Genomic DNA, 20,051 nt, shown 5'->3' with positions numbered 1-20,051 from the left:
TCTCCTTGTTCGCCGGTGCCGGACCTCGGTTATCCACCGCGATCTCAGCCTCGGCTCTGAATCCCTCAGCCCAGCCGGGCCGAAGACGCGCCTCTGTCCGGCGTGGACCGGAGGCTAGGTGGTCCCGATCCCCTCCGGGGTCGGGTCTCAGATCTGCCTGGGCTTCGCCTTTGGAGATGGACCTGGGGGACGAAGCCTAGGAAGGGGAAGAGGAGGGGGAGGCCGAGGTGGGCAGATGGGCTCCCATCCCGGTCTCAGCCTCCCAGTACCCGTACCCTATCCCCAGTCCCCAGCCAGGTGCTGCCAAACCCCCGCCCCGGCCCCCGGCCCAGTGCCGATAAACTACAACCCCCAGCCCTAGCTCCCGGTCCAGCGTCGCCGTCCCCCGGCCCCAGTCCCCTGCCTACCGTCGCCAGCCCCCAGCCCGGTCTTGCTGGCCCCCATCCTCCAGCCAGTGTTGCCGGGCCCCATCCCCGGCGCTCAGCGCACTGTTGCTAGCTCCCAGGCCCCAGCCCTCTGCCCGTGACAATAATAATCGCCGACAGTAATAACGACGGTATCCGTTGAGCGCTTACTACGTGCCGGGCGCCGTACTAAGGGCCGGGGTGGATACAAGCAAATCGGAGTAGGCGTAGTCCCTGCCCCACGTGCCTCCGTCTCCGTTCTATAGATGAGGGAACCGAGGCCCAGAGAAGCGAGGCGCCTCGCCCAAGGTCAACCAGCAGACGAGCGGCAGATGGGGGTTTAGAACCCGTGACCTCTTGGCCGTCGGGCCCGCGTTCCATCCCCCAGGCCGCGCGGGGCCTCAACCCTTGACCTTCAGACTCCCAGGCTCCGTCCACTGGGCCGTGCCAGGCCCCAACCCTTGACCTCTGACTCCCAGGCTCCATCCACTAGGCCGTGCCAGGCTCCGTGCCAGGCCCCAAGGCCCGCCTCCGGCCCGGTGCTGCCAGCAGACAGAGAGTTAACGCTGCCCCGGCTCTATGTTAATGAGCTGCCGGCTCTTATAGGGAGGCCGGCTTGGCGAGAGGGAGGGAGGGAGGGAAGGAGGGAGCGAGGGAGCTTCGGCGCTCCGGCGGGCAGTCCTCGTCTCCGCCTCGCCAACGCCGCCGGGGGCATCCGCCTCCCGTGACAGTCCGGGGCCGGAGGGAGGACGGGGCGCGGGGCCTGGGAACTCTTCCTCCCGCCGGGAGGACAGCGAGACGGCGAGCCCCGGGGGGGCACCGGGCAAGGAAAAAAAGGAAAAAAAACCAAAACCCCAACCCGGCTCGGAGGAGGAAATGAGACGGTGAAAGCGGCAGAGGAGAAACCAGGGGAGGAAGCACCGGGCTTCGCTGATGTCAGAGGAGCCGGAAAAGTCGAGGTGGAAAATGCCCTGAGACGGACGGGGCTGGGATTTTTTTTTTTTCCATTTTTTCCGAGGCCGAGGATCCCCCCCCTCCACCTCCCCTCTCCTCTTCCCCTCTTTCCCCCCTTCCCCTCCCCAGACTGCGTCCCGGGGCCGGCAGAGGAAAGGAGGCGAGGGGGACGGACGGACGGAAGGACCGACGGGCCGGCAGGAGCCGGCGGTCGGGCCGGCCGGAGCCGGGAGACTTTAGGAATACAGATTAGTGGCTGGTGGCCGGTCGTGGATTTTAACGAATCGGGGGCCCCGTGTGGATTTCCTCGTCTCCGTGATTCCGAGCCGCGGCGGGGCCGAGGGTGCAGCCCCCCACCTCCCTCCCGCCCCCCGCCCCTTCCCCCCTCCCCCGGCAGCCCAGGAGGCCGGGCCGCCCGGCGCCCAGACGGACGGAAGACCCGGTGCACGGACGGACGGACGCCGTCAGATCGGGTAAGCTGAGGCCGGGGAGGAGGTGAGCCGTGGAACCGTGGAGCGGAAAAAAAAAAAATGCCGATTTCAGGGGGAAGGAGAATTTTCCCAAGGCCCCGGCTCTATTCCCTCCGGCCCCGACCCACCAACCCCCGCATTCCTAGCCATCTCCCCGCGCTGTCGGCCCCGGGATCGGGAGGGCGCGGGAGGATGCAGAGGAGCCCGAGGCTGGCAGCTTCTTTAGCCTCGGGGCTAGCGTGTTCCCGGGCACTTGGGAGAGTCCGACCTGAGCTCCGCCGCCTGCGCCCCCGGGGACGCCAGAGGTCCGGGGGCAGAGGGGGGGGAAGGGATCGGCAACCCAGGAAAGGCTTTCCTCCCGGTGGGAGGATTTGACATCGGCCGGTCCTGGCTCCCTCGCCCGCCCCCCGCTTCTCCTCCCACCGGGACAACTTGGGTCCCAGAGCGCAGCAAGCACGCGGCTGTTGAGACTCGGCTAGGGATCTCAAAGCCCTCTGCCCGGGGGCGATGTCGGGGCCCCGGGGGCGGCCGGCAGCGAGCCACGGGTCTGCCCCGGGAGGGCTCCCCGGAGGAGAGCTGCTGCTGCTGCTGCTGCTGCTGCTGCTGCTGCTGCTGCTGCTGCTGCTGGGACTCATCCCCGGAGGGAGACCGGGAGATGCTGGAGGGTCGACGGCATCCCGGTCTGGAAGACCGCGCTGGGCTTTTGTTCGTTTGAGGATGAGGGCTTGGTGAGTCTTAAGCGGTTCTGTCGCTGCGATCTCGCCAAAACTCATTCCCACACTCGGGGCATCAGTAGGGAGAGAGACCCCGGCCACTGGCACTGGCTGCCCATAATCCGGCCGCCGAGGGTCATGTGGGGGCATCCAGCCGAGGTGTCCCTTGGCCTCTCTTCGCCGACTCCATCCCCTTTGCACGCGAGCGGGTCTGCCCGGCCCCCGTCCTCCATGAAACACGAGATGATGAGACTTTTCTCTGGAGGGAGAGAGCTGGGGACTGAGGGGCAGCTGGTCGGGATCATACCCTATAAAGAGGGCTCAGCTATGGGACGGGGGAAGAGCCGGGGGATGGGTCTCACGGATCTGCTTTGGGCTAGCCGCGACCCCGGTGATGTTGGTCGGGACCAGATGAGACGGGTATGAGGGGGGGAGTTGGATGAGTCCTGCCAGCTCAGCCCGGATCTCAGGTGGGCCAGGGCAGGGAGGGACTCGTAGGAGTTCCAGATGAGAGATTCCCTCGCACGCCTCCGGGAGAGTCCGGCGTGCGTGGATGCTCGGCCAGATGATCTCTCCTCTTCTCCCTCTCCTTTCTGCTTCGCCCTGACTTCCTCCCCTTATTCAGCCCCCCTCTGCCAGCCCCCCAGCACTTATGTCCATATCTGTAATTTTATTTCTATTCGTGTCCTTTTACCCCTCTAGACTGTAAGCTCCTTGTGGGCAGGGAATGTTTCCGTTGTTATACTGTGCTTTCCCGAGCGCTTAGTGCAGTACAGTCCGCCCACAGTCCACACACAGTGAGCGCTCAATAAATACGATTGACTGACTATCTGACTACTGGGGGACAAGGTGGTGATAGGGGCTAGTGGGGAGAGGGGAGACCAGCCTCCAACCTCCAAGCGCAGGCTCCTCTCTGACTGCCTCTTTCTCAGGGCTGGCGTCCTCAGGCTCTTCCTCTGGGCTGGCATCCTCAGGCTTCCCCTCTGGGCCGGTTCAGAACTCCAGCAGCCTTGCCCGGTGCCTGCCGGGCAGCGGAGCGGAAGAGCGGCGTCTTGGGGGATGTGGTTCCGCTTAACGCTAATTGGAATACGCTACTTCTGTTCCAAAACGCTGCCCGAGTTGCTATTGCTACCGCCGCTGGGTCCCCTCGCTTCTTCCCGGCCCTCGTGGAGAGGAGATAGAGCGATTCATTCACTCTCCGTCGCCCAACTCGGTGGCACTGGATGTAATTATTCATGTGCATCTTCCCTGGCCTGGATGGAGGAGTGCAAGGAGAGCGGATACAGATGCTATTTAGAAGCCACAGAGTAGGGGGATGGTTCGGTGACCCCCCAAGAAACCACTTCCACCTGTCTTTTTGACCACGCTACCTTGATCCCTGCCCGTCCCTCACCCCCTCCTTGAACTGGCTGCCCGTAAGGCGGGGTTAGACCTCACGACCCCTCTCCAGCTGATGCCCGCTGGGGATGTCGGAACGGGAGGAGACCGACGCAGGCAGCCTCGTGCTCTCTCGCTGTCCTGGCCAAATTGCATTTGGATAGGACAAATTGGCTTGCAAAGCAGCTAAATGGAAATGACATTTCGAGCAATTTGTGGTTGGAGACGTGGAGGTACGGCATCCAGAGCTATAAAGCCTCCTGTGGTCACCAGAGAACTCTAGGTCTGGGGAATTATCTGGGGTGGGGGTGAGGGCTCTCCCCTGTCTCTTCCCTTCCAGGCTTGTGGGTAGGGTCAGCTGAGCTCCAAACAGCTGGTGGACTCTCCCCACTGCTGTTGAAGCCTAGGAGAAATGAACGGGTCAAAGGTCCCATTCCCTCCAGGCTCTCCTCCAGCCTCCCTTCAGGACCTTGGGGGTTAATTCTGGAGTTCAGGAGCTTCCTGAACCCTTCCTGGTCTCCCTCCTTTCTGCCTCAGCCAGGCGAGACCTCCTAGTTCCACGGACGGACGGGCACAGGCTCTCTCTCTCCCGCTCGTCCAAACCCTGGGAGCCGAACGCAAGGAAGTTCCCCGTCTTCCTGCGTCTGCCTCGAGCATCCTTATATAAAGGCAAGAAGGGAGGGAAGAGAAATCCGAGAGAACGAGAACAGCATGCTTCCCGGCCAGGCCCTTTCCCATTTACAAACACGCCTGATTATTCAGCTGATCTTTATTTCATGGGCACGTTAGAAGAAACACACAAGCAGGAGGGGAGGCCGGTGACACGGTTAAAATATACAAGGCAGCAGCTGGCAGCAGCCCGAGAGACCCGATTCAGGTAATATGAAATATTTATGGGGCTGGCTTGTTGCTGTGTTTTGTTTTTTATCCTCTCTATTATGCCCCCCTGCCTACAAACACCTCCCTGGCATGGGAGCCGGTGCGGGGGTCTGGGGAGGAGGCGGGGATCCAGTTTGCCATCTCCTCCGAAGCCCCCGCCTAGCTGTCTGCTGAGTTGTCACACACAGCTGTCTCCGCACACATGGGGCATAATATATGTCTGTCCATCATTGCATATGGAGGGGCTGGGGGGGGGGGGGCTTCAAGCCAATCTCTCCAGCCCCTGCCCCTCAATCCCAATCATAAAGAAACCAGGGCATTGTCCTACAGTCTGTTAACTAGAAGTAATTCGGGACTGCCCAGTCTGTGGAAGCACCGCATACGGTCTATAACTCATCCGTCCAACCCTCCCCCAACCCCCTACACACCTCACCCCACTCTCCTTGGGGCATTCTGCTAATAATTCATTAGGTTTGAATTTTCAGGGTTCTTCCTTAGTTTATGCTTGATTCAAACAGTGATGATGGACCAAAATCCCTCCAGGGAAATAGTTTTTTCACTGTTACCAGATTCCATGCCTAATTAGGGGATATGTAGATTGCTGGGGTCCTGTCCATTTTCACTTTCAGTTCTGAGGGTGTTCATATCTTCACTAGCTCAGAAGGCAACAGAAGTTTGTCAGGATCCAGCTGTCCATCCTGCCACAGTGCATGTCTGCAAGTGCAAGGGCGGACAGGCTCTCTAGCCTCCATTCTCCCCTTTCCCCCCACCCAAAATCCTCACCCCCAGCCCCTAACTACTGGGCACCCTGATCTTTTAACTAGCTCCTCACTTCACACTACCGGAGGCAGGCAGTTAGTGTTCTAGGGATGAAGAAAAGGTGAGGAAGAAAGTTCTATGCCTAGGAAGGACTCTTCCAGGGGACAGAGAAATGGAGGGAAAGGGAAGGAAAGCACCCAGGGCCTGGAGATTGTGATAGTCCTGGTGGAAGTTCAGAGGACCACTGAAAGCATTTCTTTGCTCCGCAAGTGGTGAATATTAAGTCGTGTGTCTAGCCTGGGTTGCAATCAGTCGTCCGAACAAAAGGACATCACTTGGAAACCTAGAGGAGAAGCAGATGTTTCTTGCCGCCTCGTCTCTACTGTGCTCCGTGCCTTCCCCTCGCCTTGTCCCCCACCGGCCCCTTTCTCTCCCCAGCTCTCCCGCTCCCAGCCAGCTGTCCTTTTCCCGAGTTTTGCTGTGGCCAGTTGTTTGCATGGCAGGATTGCAGTTGGGGCGGGGGGGGTGGGGGGCGGGGGGGAATCGAGGGAACAGGGGGCACACATCAGGCAGTGAGGAGAATTGATTGAGGGAGACAAGCTGGTTTCCCTCACAACTTGAAGGCAGGTGCTCCCCTTCTAAAAGAAACACACACACACACACACACTATTGCCCAAGTGCACAACCCCTTTTCCAGGGTTCACAGAAACAGGTGAAGTTTCTGCCAACCCTCATCTCTATTTTAGGCAGGCTTGGGTCTTATTTCCCCTTGTTCTGGATCGGCGTTGACGGTTTCTATTTTGACTTTTCTGGGTGCGTACTTTTGAATCCTGCCCGAGCAAATGTGGTTGTAACGGCTTAGGCCAGGAGGAGTTGGAGAAGGGAAGAAAGCTGGATGGGACAGATAAAGACAGAGATTCAACGAATGGAACAGAAACCCAGGGATGAAGGGACAGAGAGATGCCCAGAAAGAGGAAGGGAGGGAGGGGGGAGGGGGGGGAGGGGGTGCTCTCCCCTTCTAGACTGTGAGCCCGTTGTGGGCAGGGATTGTCTTTATCGAATTGTACTTTCCCAGCGTTTAGTAGAGTGTTCTGCACATAGTAAGTGCTCAATAAATGATTGAATAAATGAATAAGGGAGGGAGAGAGAGAGGGAGAGAAAGAGGGGGGGAGAGAAAGAGAGAGAGAGAGAAGGAGAGAAGGGGGGAGAGAGAGAGAAAAAGAGAGAACAGTCGTTTAAATCTAGGCAGCTCGCGTTGATCTGTTCGTCTAAGCGTTCGGAGTGAAATGGGCTGGGAACAGAAATACCCCCAGACGGCCACTAGAGGGGGCGTTTTCAGTCGAGGCCGGGATGTAAAGAGCCGCTTTTGTGCAGTTTTTAAAAAGCGGAGATAAAAGGGATGGAAGAGAAAAATCTGCCTCCACCTCGAGATGGGGAGGGAGCGGGGGCCGTTCTGCTGCCTCCCACACGCCAAGGGCTCTGCCCATCTGAAGGGAAAGTGAGGTTCGACCCATCACACCGGCAGCCTGGAGTGGAGGGGTGGAGGGACAGAGGTTAGGATGTTCCTAGCCCGCCACCGGGGTCGAGGACAGCTGTGCCTTTCGCAGGGAAACAATCCTCCGGACGGGCCCCACCATCCCTCTCTCAACCCTTCCTTCCTGCTGCTCCCCCAATGCATCCCCCCCCCCCCCTTAAAGCAGGCTAAATTGCTCCCGAAAGCACCTAGAAAAGCCTCGGAGCACTGTAGGAGCACTGTAGGAATGACTGGGCTCCCCTGGAAGCTGCTCGCCCAGTCCTTTGCCCGTCTTCTTGTCCGAGGCCACAGAACTGGGAGCTCCCACCACGATCGACACCGCGTCCAGTCGGAGAGATGTGGATTGAAAAATAATAATAATAAGGAAATCTGTTAAGCGCTTCTTATGGGCCAAGCGCTGTTCTAAGCGCTAACGTGGATGCAAGGTAATCGGGTTGGACTCAGTCCCTGTCCCACATTGATCGTTGATCGATTGTCTCAATCAACATTTTACAGATGAGGTAACTGAGGCCCAGAATTTAAGTGACTTGTCCAAGGTCACACAGCGGACAAGAGCCTGAGTCGGGAATTAGAACCCATGACCTCTGACTCCCAAGTCCGTGCTCTTGCCATTAGGCCATGCCGTTTCTCACGGGCAGGGGAGGTCTGAGCCCAGGTCCTGTCCTGTCAGTCAATCACATTTATTGAGCACTTACTGTGTGCAGAGCACTGTACTAACCGCTTGGGAGAGTACGATGTAACAATGATAATGCTTTGCACACAGTAAGCGCTCAGTAAATATGATTGAATGGATGAGTGAGTGAATGAATTCCCTTACCACCGCTCTTTCTAGGATTAATTTCGCCTTCTCGGGGCTGGGGAGCCGGGAGGGAGAGGGATATTGTAGAGGGGAGATGAGGGAGGAAAGGGAGAAATAAGAAAAGCAAGATAAATGTATCATGTTCTGAAAGTTTAATCCTGCTTTTCCCTGGCTAAAATTACTTTCAGGCTAGGAGATAAAAGCGGCGGTGGAGCGGTGGAGTCTATCCCGAGTCCCAGAGGTGGGGATGGGGCGTGGGGGACGAGCTGCCTAGGGTCCCGTCCTAGACCAGGGTCCAAACAGCCCCGGCCTCCCTGCCGCACTATTCTTTCATTCATACATTCATTCATTCATTCAGTTGTATTTAATGAGCGCTTACTGAGTGCAGAGCACTGTACTGAGCGCTTGGGAAAGTACAGTACAGCAATAGAGACAATCCCTGCCCACAACGAGTTCACAGTCTGGGGCGGGCAGGGGAGAGACAGATATCAGTACAAATAAAAAGACATCAGTATAAATAAATAAAATGACAGACATAAATGTGAACCCGTTGTTGGGTAGAGATTGTTTCTATTTGTTGCTGAATCGTACTTTCCGAGGACTCGGGGCCGTGCCCTGCGTGCAGTAAGCGCTCAATAAATACGATTGCATGAATGAAGTGTCGTGAGGCAGGGAGATGGGGGAAGAGCAAAGGGAGCAAGTCAGGGTGACGCAGAAGGGAGAGGGAGATGAGGAAAAGTGGGGTTTGTTCTGAGAAGACCATTTGGAGATGTGCCTTCAGTAAGGCTTTGAAGGGGGGAACCCTCCAGCCTGGTGACTCGTTTCTGCCTCCCCTTAGCCATCCCCCAAACCTGCAGGAGTGGCAGAGAGCAGAACCCCTGCCGCTGAGACTCCCACAGCCCCCTCCTCTGACAACGGGCCCCGGGATCGTGGTGGGAGCTCCCAGTTCTGTGGCCTCAGACAAGAAGACGGGCAAAGGACTGGGCGAGCAGCTTCCAGGGGAGCCCAGTCATTCCTACAGTGCTCCTACAGTGCTCCGAGGCTTTTCTAGGTGCTTTCGGGAGCAATTTAGCCTGCTTTAAGGGGGGGGGGATGCATTGGAGGACATCACGGGGCCTCTCCAAACACCAGAACTACAGAAGTAGCTCATTTCCACGGCTTCGCCTGTCTGAACCAAACGGTTGGCGGAATTGAGGCTCCCTGTGTTCTCCGGCCCCTCCCCACTCACCAGGTGACCACCCCTTAAACCCCCTCCCATGGTGTTAACTCAGTGAGAAAGTGATGACAAATGCCCAACATGGAGGACAGGGGACTTATTTTTTTCTATCTATGGTATTTGTTAAATACGATGTGCCGGGCACTGAACTAAGCGCTGGGTTAGATACAAGCTAATCGGGTCGGACACAGTCCATGTCCCACATGGTTCTCACAGTCTTAATCCCCTATTACAGAGGAGGTAACTGAGGCCCAGAGGAATGAAGTGACTTGCCCTAGGTCCCACCCAGACAAGCAGCAGAGCTGGGATTAGAGCCCAGGTCCTTCTGACTTCCAGGCCTGTTAGACTACACTGCTTCTCATGTACTTTATCTCCTCAACCCCTGGCTAGCTCTACCTCCAGACCCCCTGGCCAGCACTCCACACAGCCCTCAGTTCCCTAATGTTGATAATCCTGGTCTTTATTAACCACTTCCTCTGTTCCAAACACTGGGATAGATGCGGGATAATCAGATAATCAGATCAGATCCAGTTCCTGGCTCACTCTCCTAAGGAGAGTCATCAGTGGGAAGCGGTGTAGCCTAGCGGACAGAGCCCAGCCCTGGGAGTCGGAGGACCTGGGTTCTAATCCCGGCTCCACCATTTGTCTGCTGGGGATTAAGACTGTGAGCCGCACGTTAAGACTGTGTCTAACGAAAATATCTTGTATCGACCCCAGCACTTAGAACAGTGCTTGGTACACAGTAAGTGCTTAACAGATATCACAATTATTATTTGAAAGGGTTTTATCCTCATTTTATGGTGGAGGAAACTGAGGCACAGAAAACTTGTGATGCACCTAAGGTCACGAAGCAGGCAAGTGGCAGAGCCGGGACTAGAGTCAGCCAGGCCTAGTGAAAGAGCACAGATATGGGAATCAGAGGACTGGGGTTCCAGTCCCGTGCCTCGGTTTTCCCATCTGTACAGGTGGATTCGATCCCTACTATCCCTGCTACTTAGACTGTGAGTCCATCAATCAATAAATCCATGATATCTGAGTGCTTACTGTGCGCAGAACATTGTACTTGGGTGTCCAAACTGATTATACTGTATCTACCCCAGTGCTTAGTACAGCACATAGTAGGCACTTAACACATACTGCTACTGGTGGGACATTCTGACTCCTACACCCTGTTCTTTCCATTAGGCTGTGCTGCCTCCCAATTTCCCAAGGTTTTTCTTCATCCTCGGGGTGGAGCTATCCCGGGCCTGGAGGCATAGTGGAAACCACAGGAACCATCTTCCCAAAGACTATGATCCTCCTCTCCTGTTTTAGGAAGCAGTGCGGCTTAGTGGATAGAGTACCAGCCTGGGAGTCAGAATGACCTGGGTTCTAATCCTGAATCTGTGACTTTAGGCAAGTCACTTCAGCGTGGCTCAGTGGAAAGAGCACGGGCTTGGGAGTCAGAGGTCGTGAGTTTGAATCCCAGCTCTGCCACTTGTCAGCTGTGTGACTGTGGGCAAGTCACTTCACTTCTCTGTGCCTCAGTTCCCTCATCTGTAAAATGGGGATTAACTGGGAGCCTCACGTGGGACAACCTGATTACCCTGTATCTACCCCAGCGCTCAGAACAGTGCTCGGCACATAGTAAGCGCTTAACAAATACCAACATTATTATTATTTCTTCCTCTGTAAAATGGGGATAAAGACTGTGAGCTCACTATGGGATAGAGACTGTGTCCAACCCAATTACTTTGTATCTACCCCAGTGTTAGTACAGTGCCTAGCACATAGTAAGGGCTTAACAAATGCTACAATTATTATATTTTTGTCTCCTTAAGTGTCTGTCATCATCCACCTCACCTATCTTATTCTTAGACTGTGAGCCCCTGGGGGGCCAGGGGGTATACTTCTTTTCTATCGGTCAATCAATCAATTGTATTTTTTGAGCTGTTGCTGTATGCAGAGCTCTGGACTAAGCACCTGGGAGAGTACAAAGTAACAGAATGGGTAGATGCATTCCTTGCCTATTAACATTCCTATCCCCCAAACTAGCTCTCTTCCCCCCTTCAAAGCCCTACTGAGAGCTCACCTCCTCCAGGAGGCCTTCCCAGACTCAGCCCCCCTTTTCCTCTCCTCCTCCTCCTCCCCTTCCCATCGCCCCTACGCCCTCCCTCTGCTCTACCCCCTTCCCTGCCCCACAGCACTTGTGTATGCTTGTACATATTTATTATTCTATTTATTTTATTAATGATGTGTACAGACCTAGAATTCTATTTACTTCGATGCTATTAATGTCTACTTGTTTTGTTTTGTTGTCTGTCTCCCCCTTCTAGACTGTGAGCCCATTGTTGGGTAGGGATTGTCTCTATCTGTTGCCAAATTGTATTTTCCAAGCATTTAGTACACACAGCTGTGCACACAGTAAGCACTCAATAAATATGATTTAATTAATTAATTAATTGATTAATTAATGCCTGCGGTGTTGTTAGTGCTTACTGTTTGGGGAGAAGCAGCATGGCCTAGTGGAAAGCGCACCGGCCTGAGAGTCAGAGGATCTGGGTTCTAATCCCAGGTCCACCACTTACCTGCTGTATGACCTTAGGCAAATCTCTTAACTTCTTTCTGCCTCAGTTTCTTCCTCTGTAAAATGGGAATTCGATACTTTTTCTCCTTCTTACTTAGGCTTTAAGGTCCATGTGTGACAGGGACTATATCAGATCTGATTAATTTATATCTTCCCAGTGCTTAGAAGAATGTCTGACATATAGTAAGGGCTTAACAAACACAGAAGCGCATTGGTATAGTGGATAGAGCCCAGGCCTGGGAGTCAGAAGATCATGGGTTCTAATCCAGACTCTGCCATTTGTCAGCTCTGTGGCCTTGGGCAAATTACTTCACTTCTCTGTGCCTCAGTTACCTCATCTGGAAATTGCGGATTGAGACTGTAAGGCCCACGTGGGAGAGGGAATGTGTCCGACACACCTTGCTTGTATCCACCCCAGCGCTTAGTACAGTACCTGGCACATAGTAAGTGCTTAATAAATACCATAATTATTGCTATCATTCCATACTGTAGTCACCTAATAAGTACTATTATTACTACTCCTACTATCAGTACCTCTCCAGCACCTACAAGTCCTCCCCTAGAAGGGAGGACATCGAGTAAAGGTAGTGCTGAGATTCCTCTATTTAAAAGGGGACAAGGCTTTCCTTAAGATGGTGGGGGTCTGGTACCCAGAATCGTGTCTCTAAAGCTAAAGATCCCCTCGTGGGCTCTTTTGGGGATGGGAAACAAGGGATCCATGAGGCAAGCACTTAATACAGTGCTCTTCACATGGTAAGAGCTCAGTAAAGAAGAGGAGTCGGGCTGGAGACTGGGGCTGGGCTGGGGAGTGAGGGGTGGGAGTTGAGAAGACCCAAAGATCCCCAGTTGAAGGGACTCCGTTGTTATTTTCTTGGCCTCCGGTCATGTCCTTCCTTCTTGGAGGAGGATCCCTACCTCCTGTGAAGTCAGGAGTGTCAGAAATGCATTTGCTCACAGCCCAGTGTTGGTAGTAGGGGATTTAGAGGGGAGGAAGCTGTCGACTACTTCACAGCTCCCTGAGAGCAGCAGTTTGCGACCCCTCCCCAGCCGACTGGGGCCGGCACCCACTCACCCTGTTTGCTAGTCACCAAACATCCTTCGTGCATATATTAGAAACCAAACAAGTGGATGTTGACCTGCAACGGGACCAAAGGCCCGAGCATTGGGCGGGGCCCCAAGGTGGAGACTAGACTCTCTAAACTCAGGAAGCTTCCCCGCCTCACCCCACCCGTCACCCTCCTCACTCTTTCCCTGGGATCAGCTGTGTGCTATATGTTCCAGGTGGGGCTTCTTGCAGTCATATCAGTCTGACTCTCCCAAGGAATGGTCTCTGCTTTCAGGCCAAGGAGGGGAGAGCCCAGAAGGAAGGAGGTGGGCAGTTGTTCCAGGACAGGGGAAATGGATTAGGTTTCCCCGGCAGTATTCCTGAGGAGGGGAAGCCACCTGCAAAACACTAATTGCTCCCTTCTTCGTGAGCTGTCTGGGGGAAAGTGGGGAGAGACTGTAGCAAGCAGACTGACAAGGATATCTGACAATCAATCGCTGGTATTTATTGTGGGCTTATTCTGTGCACCATAATGTTGGTATTTGTAAGTGCTTACCACGTGCAGAGCACTGTTCTAAACTCTGGGATAGATACAGGGGAATGAGGTTGTCCCACGTGAGGCTCACAGTCTTCATCCCCATTTTACAGATGAGGGAACTGAGGCACAGAGAAGTGAAGTGACTTGCCCACAGTCACACAACTGACAAGGGGCTGTACTAAGCACTTGGGAGAGTACAGTGTAACAGAGTTGATAGACAAGATCCCTATCCTCAAATAGGGAATGGGGACCACAGGTGTGGCTGGAGTTCCCAGCCCTCCCCCCCCAGCCAAAATTGGTCACCTATCTGATTTACAGTACTCTGCACCTAAGTGTTCGATAAGTAACATTGGTTAATTTGGTGATTGGGATGAGTAGGTATAATTTTCCATCAGGGAGGCAGCTGGAAGCCTCCTCTCTCCTTCTGCTCCTATCCTTGCCTTGTGACTCAGTCTACCAAGGATGCTTGGAGATCTGGGAGTGACAGTGGCTGAAGGAATGAAAAGCCAAGCTTGCTATTGCTCAATAGCAGCAAGCTCTTTGCCAACTGGGTGGTGCCCCTGGAGTGTAGACCAGGATGTTGGCTGGGCACTCTTTCTCCCATTGGGTTTGGAAATCTTCCCTAAGACCGGATCACCCAATCTGAACTGATGAGAGGGCAGCCGCAAGCCCGGATGTGGTAAGCGGTAGTATTGTCCACAGTGTTTCCCTGTTAGAGGTGTCCCCGACCGCATGCTAACATTATTATTATGGTATTTGTGAAGTGTTTACTATGTGCCAAGAACGATACAAAGTGCTGGAGTGAATACAAGCAAATCGGGATGGACACAGTCCCTGTCTGACGTGGAGCTCGCAGTCTAAGTCCCCATTTTACAGAAGTTAACTGAGGCATGGAGAAGGTTCGAGGCCCAAGGTCACACAGCGTACGAGGGGGGGAATCAGAATTAGAACCCAGGTATTTCTCACTCTCAGGCTGTTGCTCTATTCATAAGGCCATGCTGCTTCTCATTACATTACATTAGAGAAGCAGCGTGGCTCAGTGGAAAGAGCCCGGGCTTTGGAGTCAGAGGTCATGAGTTCGAATCCCAGCTCTGCCACTTGTCAGCTGTGTGACTGTGGGCAAGTCACTTAACTTCTCTGTGCCTCAGTTACCTCATCTGTAAAATGGGGATTAAGACTGTGAGCCCCAGGTGGGACAATCTGATTCCCCTGCATCTACCCCAGCGCTTAGAACGGTGCTCTGCACATAGTAAGCACTTAACAAATAATGACATTATTATTATCATTACATTCTCTATTGTATTCTCCCAAGCGCTTAGTACAGTGCTCTGTGCCCAGTAAATGCTCAATAAAGATGATTGATTGGTAGGGAATGATTCAGGGTTTCAGAGATGCAACCAGACCTTTAAAAACGCACGTCGGAAAGATTGGTCCCAGTCCAGAGAACGTGGATCTAGCCTGTCACAGGATGCACAGAGGAAATGACTCAAAGTTCTCTGCTCCTCGGGGGGGTAGGGAGGTGTTGACTACTTCTCAGCCCACCTACCTCACTCACCCCGTATCCAGGACTGGGAACTCCCCAGCCCGGAGAGTCCGAGCTCAGCCGCCTCCAGGAACGGAGCTTTGGTCGATTCTCTGCCTCTCCTGCTCCAACCTGTAAACAATGTCAGAAAGGAGATGGGCTCAGATGCTCGCTCCTGCCCATTATCAGCTTGGTTGGAGATGGAGAAATTTAAATGACAGTAAGATACTTAGCAGAGAAACAAAAGTCAGTGTTCAAAATCAGGAAAACAAGACAGCTTGTTTCATCTAAATAGAAGAGTTATTAAATAGCCCTGAATTAATCAGCGATGTGCCAGGTTTGTGAAATTGAAAAGCGGAGCTGGGGTAGAGCTCTAAGAAGATCGGTAGAGAGTCAGCTTCCTAAGTAGAAATTTCTATCGTCAGTTGTCAGAATAAAGAAACATCACCCTTAATACGTGAAATAGGCATATAATAATAATAATAGTAATTGTGGCATTTAAGTGCTTACTGGGTACCACGTGCCAAACACTGAGGTAAATGCAGGATAATCAGATCAGAAATCGTCCCTGTCCCCCATGGAACTCACAGATTAAAGAGAAGGAAGAAGAAGCATTTATTCTCCATTTTACAGGTGGGGAGTCTGAGACGTAGAGAAGTTAAGAGACTTGCCCAAAGTCACACGGCAAGCATGTGGTGGAGCCTGGATAAGATCCGGTGTCTCCTGATTCCCCGGTCCATGGTCTTTCCCTTAGGCCATGCTGCTGAAACTATGAGAAACAGAGAGGAGAGATAAGGAGTTGGTTAGGAACGAATTGCCAGGAGAGGAGGGTGGGGTGTGCCCAGTGGAGGGGAATGGTGTTCGGGCACTCCTGGACCTCCTCAACGAGTTACAGATTCTGGACTCTCTCCTATCTGAGCCTGTCCTCGGCTCTCCCGCCCCAAACCAGTCAGGCCCGAGTGGGAGCCAAGTAGAAGGAGCTGCCAGGCTTCTGAAGTCAGCAGAGAGTTCCTGGCCTCGGCCCCTTTCCTCAGAACCCTGCCTTGGGCACCCGTGGTTGAATGTGGGCGGCAGTTTCTTGCTACCTGTTTTCCCTCCCCACCTCCAAGCGGGCCCCGGGGCCAAACGGCTGATGCCTCTCATGGCCGTGAGGGCAGGAGGACCGCAGGGAACATGTCTACCAACTCTGTTTTACTACACTCCAGCAAGCACTTAGTAAGCACTCAGTAAGTAGCACTGATGATGTTGAGGAGTTAGGACTCTTCTATTCGGCCTCATCTATCCCATCTTCAAATATTGGATGCATTTCCCACTGTCCCACACCTTCTGGGAATTTTCCTAGGGCTGCGGAGAGTGACCTTGTAGTAGTAATAGTAGCTCCTCCCATACACTATAAGCTACTTAATACTAACTATTATGGTATTTGTTAAGTGCTTACTATATGCCAGGCACTGTACTAAGTGCCGGGTTGGATATAAGCAAATCGGGTTGGACACAGCCCCTGTCCCACGTGGGGCTCACAGTCTCAATCCCCGTTATACAGATGAGGTAACTGAGGCACAAAGAAGTTAAGTCACTTGCCCAAGGCCACTCAGAGACAAGGGCAGAGCCAGGATTAGAACCAATGACCTTCTGACTCTCAGGCCCATGCTCTACCCACTAGACCATGCTGCTTCATCTTGGGCAGGAATCACATCGACCAACTCTATTGCATTATGCTTTCCCAAGCACTTAGTTCGGTTCTGTGCACACAATAAGCGCTTCAGTACACACCAGATACACACCACTGATTGATTAATAGTAGTAGGGAAATAGCATTTATTGAGCACCCACTTGGAGCACTGCACTGTACTGGGAGCTTGGGAACTACAGAATAAACACAATCACTTGTTCCCTGCCTCTGAGGAGCTAACACTAGATCAGAGATGGCAAACATAAAATTACCACTAGAGTGGTCAAAATCAATAAACTGATTGGACATAAATATGTAAAGTGGGTGTATTGTGCTCCTAAGATCCAGAGGCCCGTGTCTGAGTTCAGTGTTTACTTCAATCAAGTAATCAGTGGAATTTAAGGGAGTGCTTACTGGGAGCAGAGCACTGTACTAAGCGCTTGGGAGAATACAGAGGAGTAGGTAGACATGATTCCTGGGCCCAGAGAATTGCCCCCAAGCTTTGAGTATTTAGGGGGCTCTGAAGCAAATGTCCACTCTCACTTCCCAGGAAATGGGTTTTGTCCGAGTGGAGGAAGATAAGGACAAAGCTGGTCTTGGAGAGCAGGAAGGCAACCCTTGTTGGCTTCTTTGGCTGCACATTTTTATATGTTAATATGTTTTCCAAGATGCCTGTGGGTAAATGTGCTTAGGAGAGGGGCTTAGAGTATGTAAATGTATGCACACATGTGATGGGCATATGCACTCAAGTCTGCCTGGAGGCTCACATATGTTTGTGTGTGCATGTCTAACCTGTTGAATCTTGAATGGATTAGTGGACAAGTGTTTCTCTTGCTCTTTGACCTCTACATTCCTTTCCCTCATTTTAGCCCTTCACTGCTTGAGGCCCCTCCTTACCTCTCCCTCCTGGGGTCTTCTCTCTTCTCAGACTGCCCTCACACCCCATTCATCATCCTAGGGCCAAACTAGCCTTTCATCTCTACTCCCAGCTCAGCCTTTTCCCTGCATCTGACCTTATTTTTCTTTTTTTTTTTTATGGTATTTGTTAAGTGCTTACTATGTGCCAAGCAGTGAACTAAGCCCTCTCCTTTAAACCCAGAGAAACTTAGTAGGCTGCTTCTGAGTCCTTTCAGGAGAGCTCGGAGACGGAAAGAGGGACTGAGTGCAAGAGATTGGGTCGGTTTTCATATCGAGGTTAAAGAAACTCCTATGTGCCAGACACTATGCTAAGCACTGGGGTAGATACAAGAAAATCAATTTGGACACAGTCCCTTTCCCACATAGGTCTCACGGTCTTAATCCCCATTTTACAGATGAGGTAGCTCAGGCACAGAGAAGTTAAGTGACTTGGCCAAAGTCACACAGCAGATAAGTGGTGGAGCCAGGAATAGAACCCAGGTCCTCTAACTTCCAGACCTGTGCTCTTCCCACTAGGCCAAGCTGCTCCTTCCCTCGACTCCTCTCTAAAATATCTCTCGCTTGTGCCATATGGTCATCCTGGGCCCTCTGTCCCTCTGTGGACAGGGACGTTTCTACCAACTCTCTTATACTGTACTCTCCTAACTGCTTAGTACAGTGGTCTATGCACACAGTTAAGTGCTCAATAAATATGATTTACTGATGCCCCCTTCCCTGTTCTGTAATGGAGAATCTGAATCCTAGCATTCCAGTGTGGGTGGGGACATTAGTGCTGTTAGGGAGTCAGAAGGACCTAGGTTCTAATCCAGGCACTGCCACTTGTCTATTGTGTGACCTTGGGCAAGTCACTGAACTTCTCAGTGCCTCAGTTACCTCATCTGTAAAATGGGATTAAATGATGCTGGTATTTGTATTTGTTAAGCGCTATTGTGTGCAGAGCACTGTTCTAAGCGCTGAGGTAGATACAGGGTAATAAGGTTGCCCCACGTGGGGCTCACAGTCTTCATCCCCATTTTACAAATGAGGGAACTGAGGCACAGAGAAGTTAAGCGACTTGCCCACAGTCACACAGCTGACAAGGGGTAGAGGTGGGATACGAACCCAAGACCAGAACTGTGAGCCCCATGTGGGACAGGGACTGTTTCCAACTAGATTACCTTGCATCTTCCACAGTGCTTAGAACAGGGCCTGGCACTTAGTAAGTGCTTAACAAATACCATTTTTTTAAAAAAAAGTACAGTGCCCAAAGAGTTCTATTAATTTTGTGATTGTGCAGGGCTCTCTGTCCTAACTAAATAACTACTTTCTTTGAAGTGACTCAAAGGACTCTCTTGTTTTGGGTTAGGTTGGTCTTTGGCTTTGCATCCATTTTAGAGTGGACACACCTACTGAATGGCTCTGCGACAAAGTCTGGCTTGTTTCACACCGTCTCACCGTCTCTTGTTTCCCACTGAGCTGTAGAAGTAGTAATATTAAAGAACACCCGCCTCAGTCAATCAATCAGTGATATTCATTGACTGCTGTAAGCGGAGCACTGTAGTAAGTGCTTGGGAGAGTATAATAAAACAGAGTTCGTAGACACTTGGTGTGAGACACCGTACTAGATGCTTGGGAAGTACAGAATAAAGAAGTGACACACTCCTTTCCCACAAGGAGTTTCCACTCTAATGGAGGAGACAAACCTAAAAATATTTTCTGCTCTAGCCCACATAAACAAATAATTGATAATAATTGAGTCCACATAGATACACAAATGCTAAGGATGGATATAATCAATGAATGGTATTTACTAAGTGCAGTACACTGTACTAAGCACTTGGGAAAGTACAATGTAACAGAGTTGGAAGACATTAAGCTTACAGTCTAGAGGATATGGAAGAAGAAGCCTTATCCGTTGCCTCCAAACTTTATCGGGAGGGCTCAGAGGTGGAGAGGGGGATTGAGTGCGGGAGGGCCGGTCGGTTTCCTTCTCAAGGAAACTCTTCTGTCTCGATTAGCTTTCCCCTGTCCCTCCTTCTCCCCTGGGCTCAGGAGGAAGCAGGTTGCTCCCTGCAGCACCTGCTGGTCCATGCGTGCTCTTGAGTCTTCTCTCTTGGGGAGGAAGGAGCTGGTAGGTGGGTGGAGGAGATCATGGGGACGCTGTTGTTCTGAGAAGGAGGAAGACTGATTTGCCACATTAGGAGCTGGAGAGGGGGGCTCTCTTATTAGTCTTCAGATGAAGAGTTCTGGCTGGGTGCAGGAGCAATCAATCAAGGGTATTTGTTGAGCACTTATTGTATGCAGAGCACTGTACCAAGCTCTTGGGAGGGTACAATATAAAACACTTGCTAGACAGTCCCCTGCCCACATGGAGTTTACAGTCTGGAGGGGGAGGTAAAAATTAAAATAAATTGAATAAGTATTGTCGGGCTGAGGGAGGGGCAGAGGTATCAAGTACTAAAAGAGTACAGATCCAAGTGCATAGGTAACACAGAAGCGGTGGGGAGTAGGAGAAATGAAGGTTTAATTGGGGAAGGCCTTTTGGAGGAAAGGTGATTTTAATAAAGCTTTCAGGGTGGGGTGAATGGTGGTCTGTCAGATATGAAGGGGGAGGAAGTTCCAGGCCAATGGGAAGATGTGGGAAAGGAATCGGCAGCAGTACCCCCAAGATCCAGACAAGCAGAGTGGCCTAGGGGAAAAAGCATG

The 20,051-nt window shown here is 52.4% G+C and overlaps 1 protein-coding gene across 1 annotated transcript in view; it reads left to right on the top strand.

Moving 5' to 3' along the window:
* The first annotated feature begins 1,742 nt into the window (after nt 1–1,742).
* PLXNA2 (plexin A2) overlaps nt 1,743–20,051 on the top strand; it is a 252,846-nt gene continuing 234,537 nt past the window's right edge. The window contains exon 1 of the mRNA XM_029069154.2: nt 1,743–1,831. The gene's annotated coding sequence lies outside the window, so the exon portion shown is untranslated. The remainder of the gene's footprint in view (nt 1,832–20,051) is intronic.

Source organism: Ornithorhynchus anatinus, chromosome 7, assembly GCF_004115215.2.
Source record: "Ornithorhynchus anatinus isolate Pmale09 chromosome 7, mOrnAna1.pri.v4, whole genome shotgun sequence".
Taxonomy (NCBI): Eukaryota; Metazoa; Chordata; class Mammalia; order Monotremata; family Ornithorhynchidae; genus Ornithorhynchus; species Ornithorhynchus anatinus.
The sequence above is the reverse complement of the archived record's forward strand: the minus strand, read 5'-3'. Positions and strand labels throughout refer to the sequence as shown.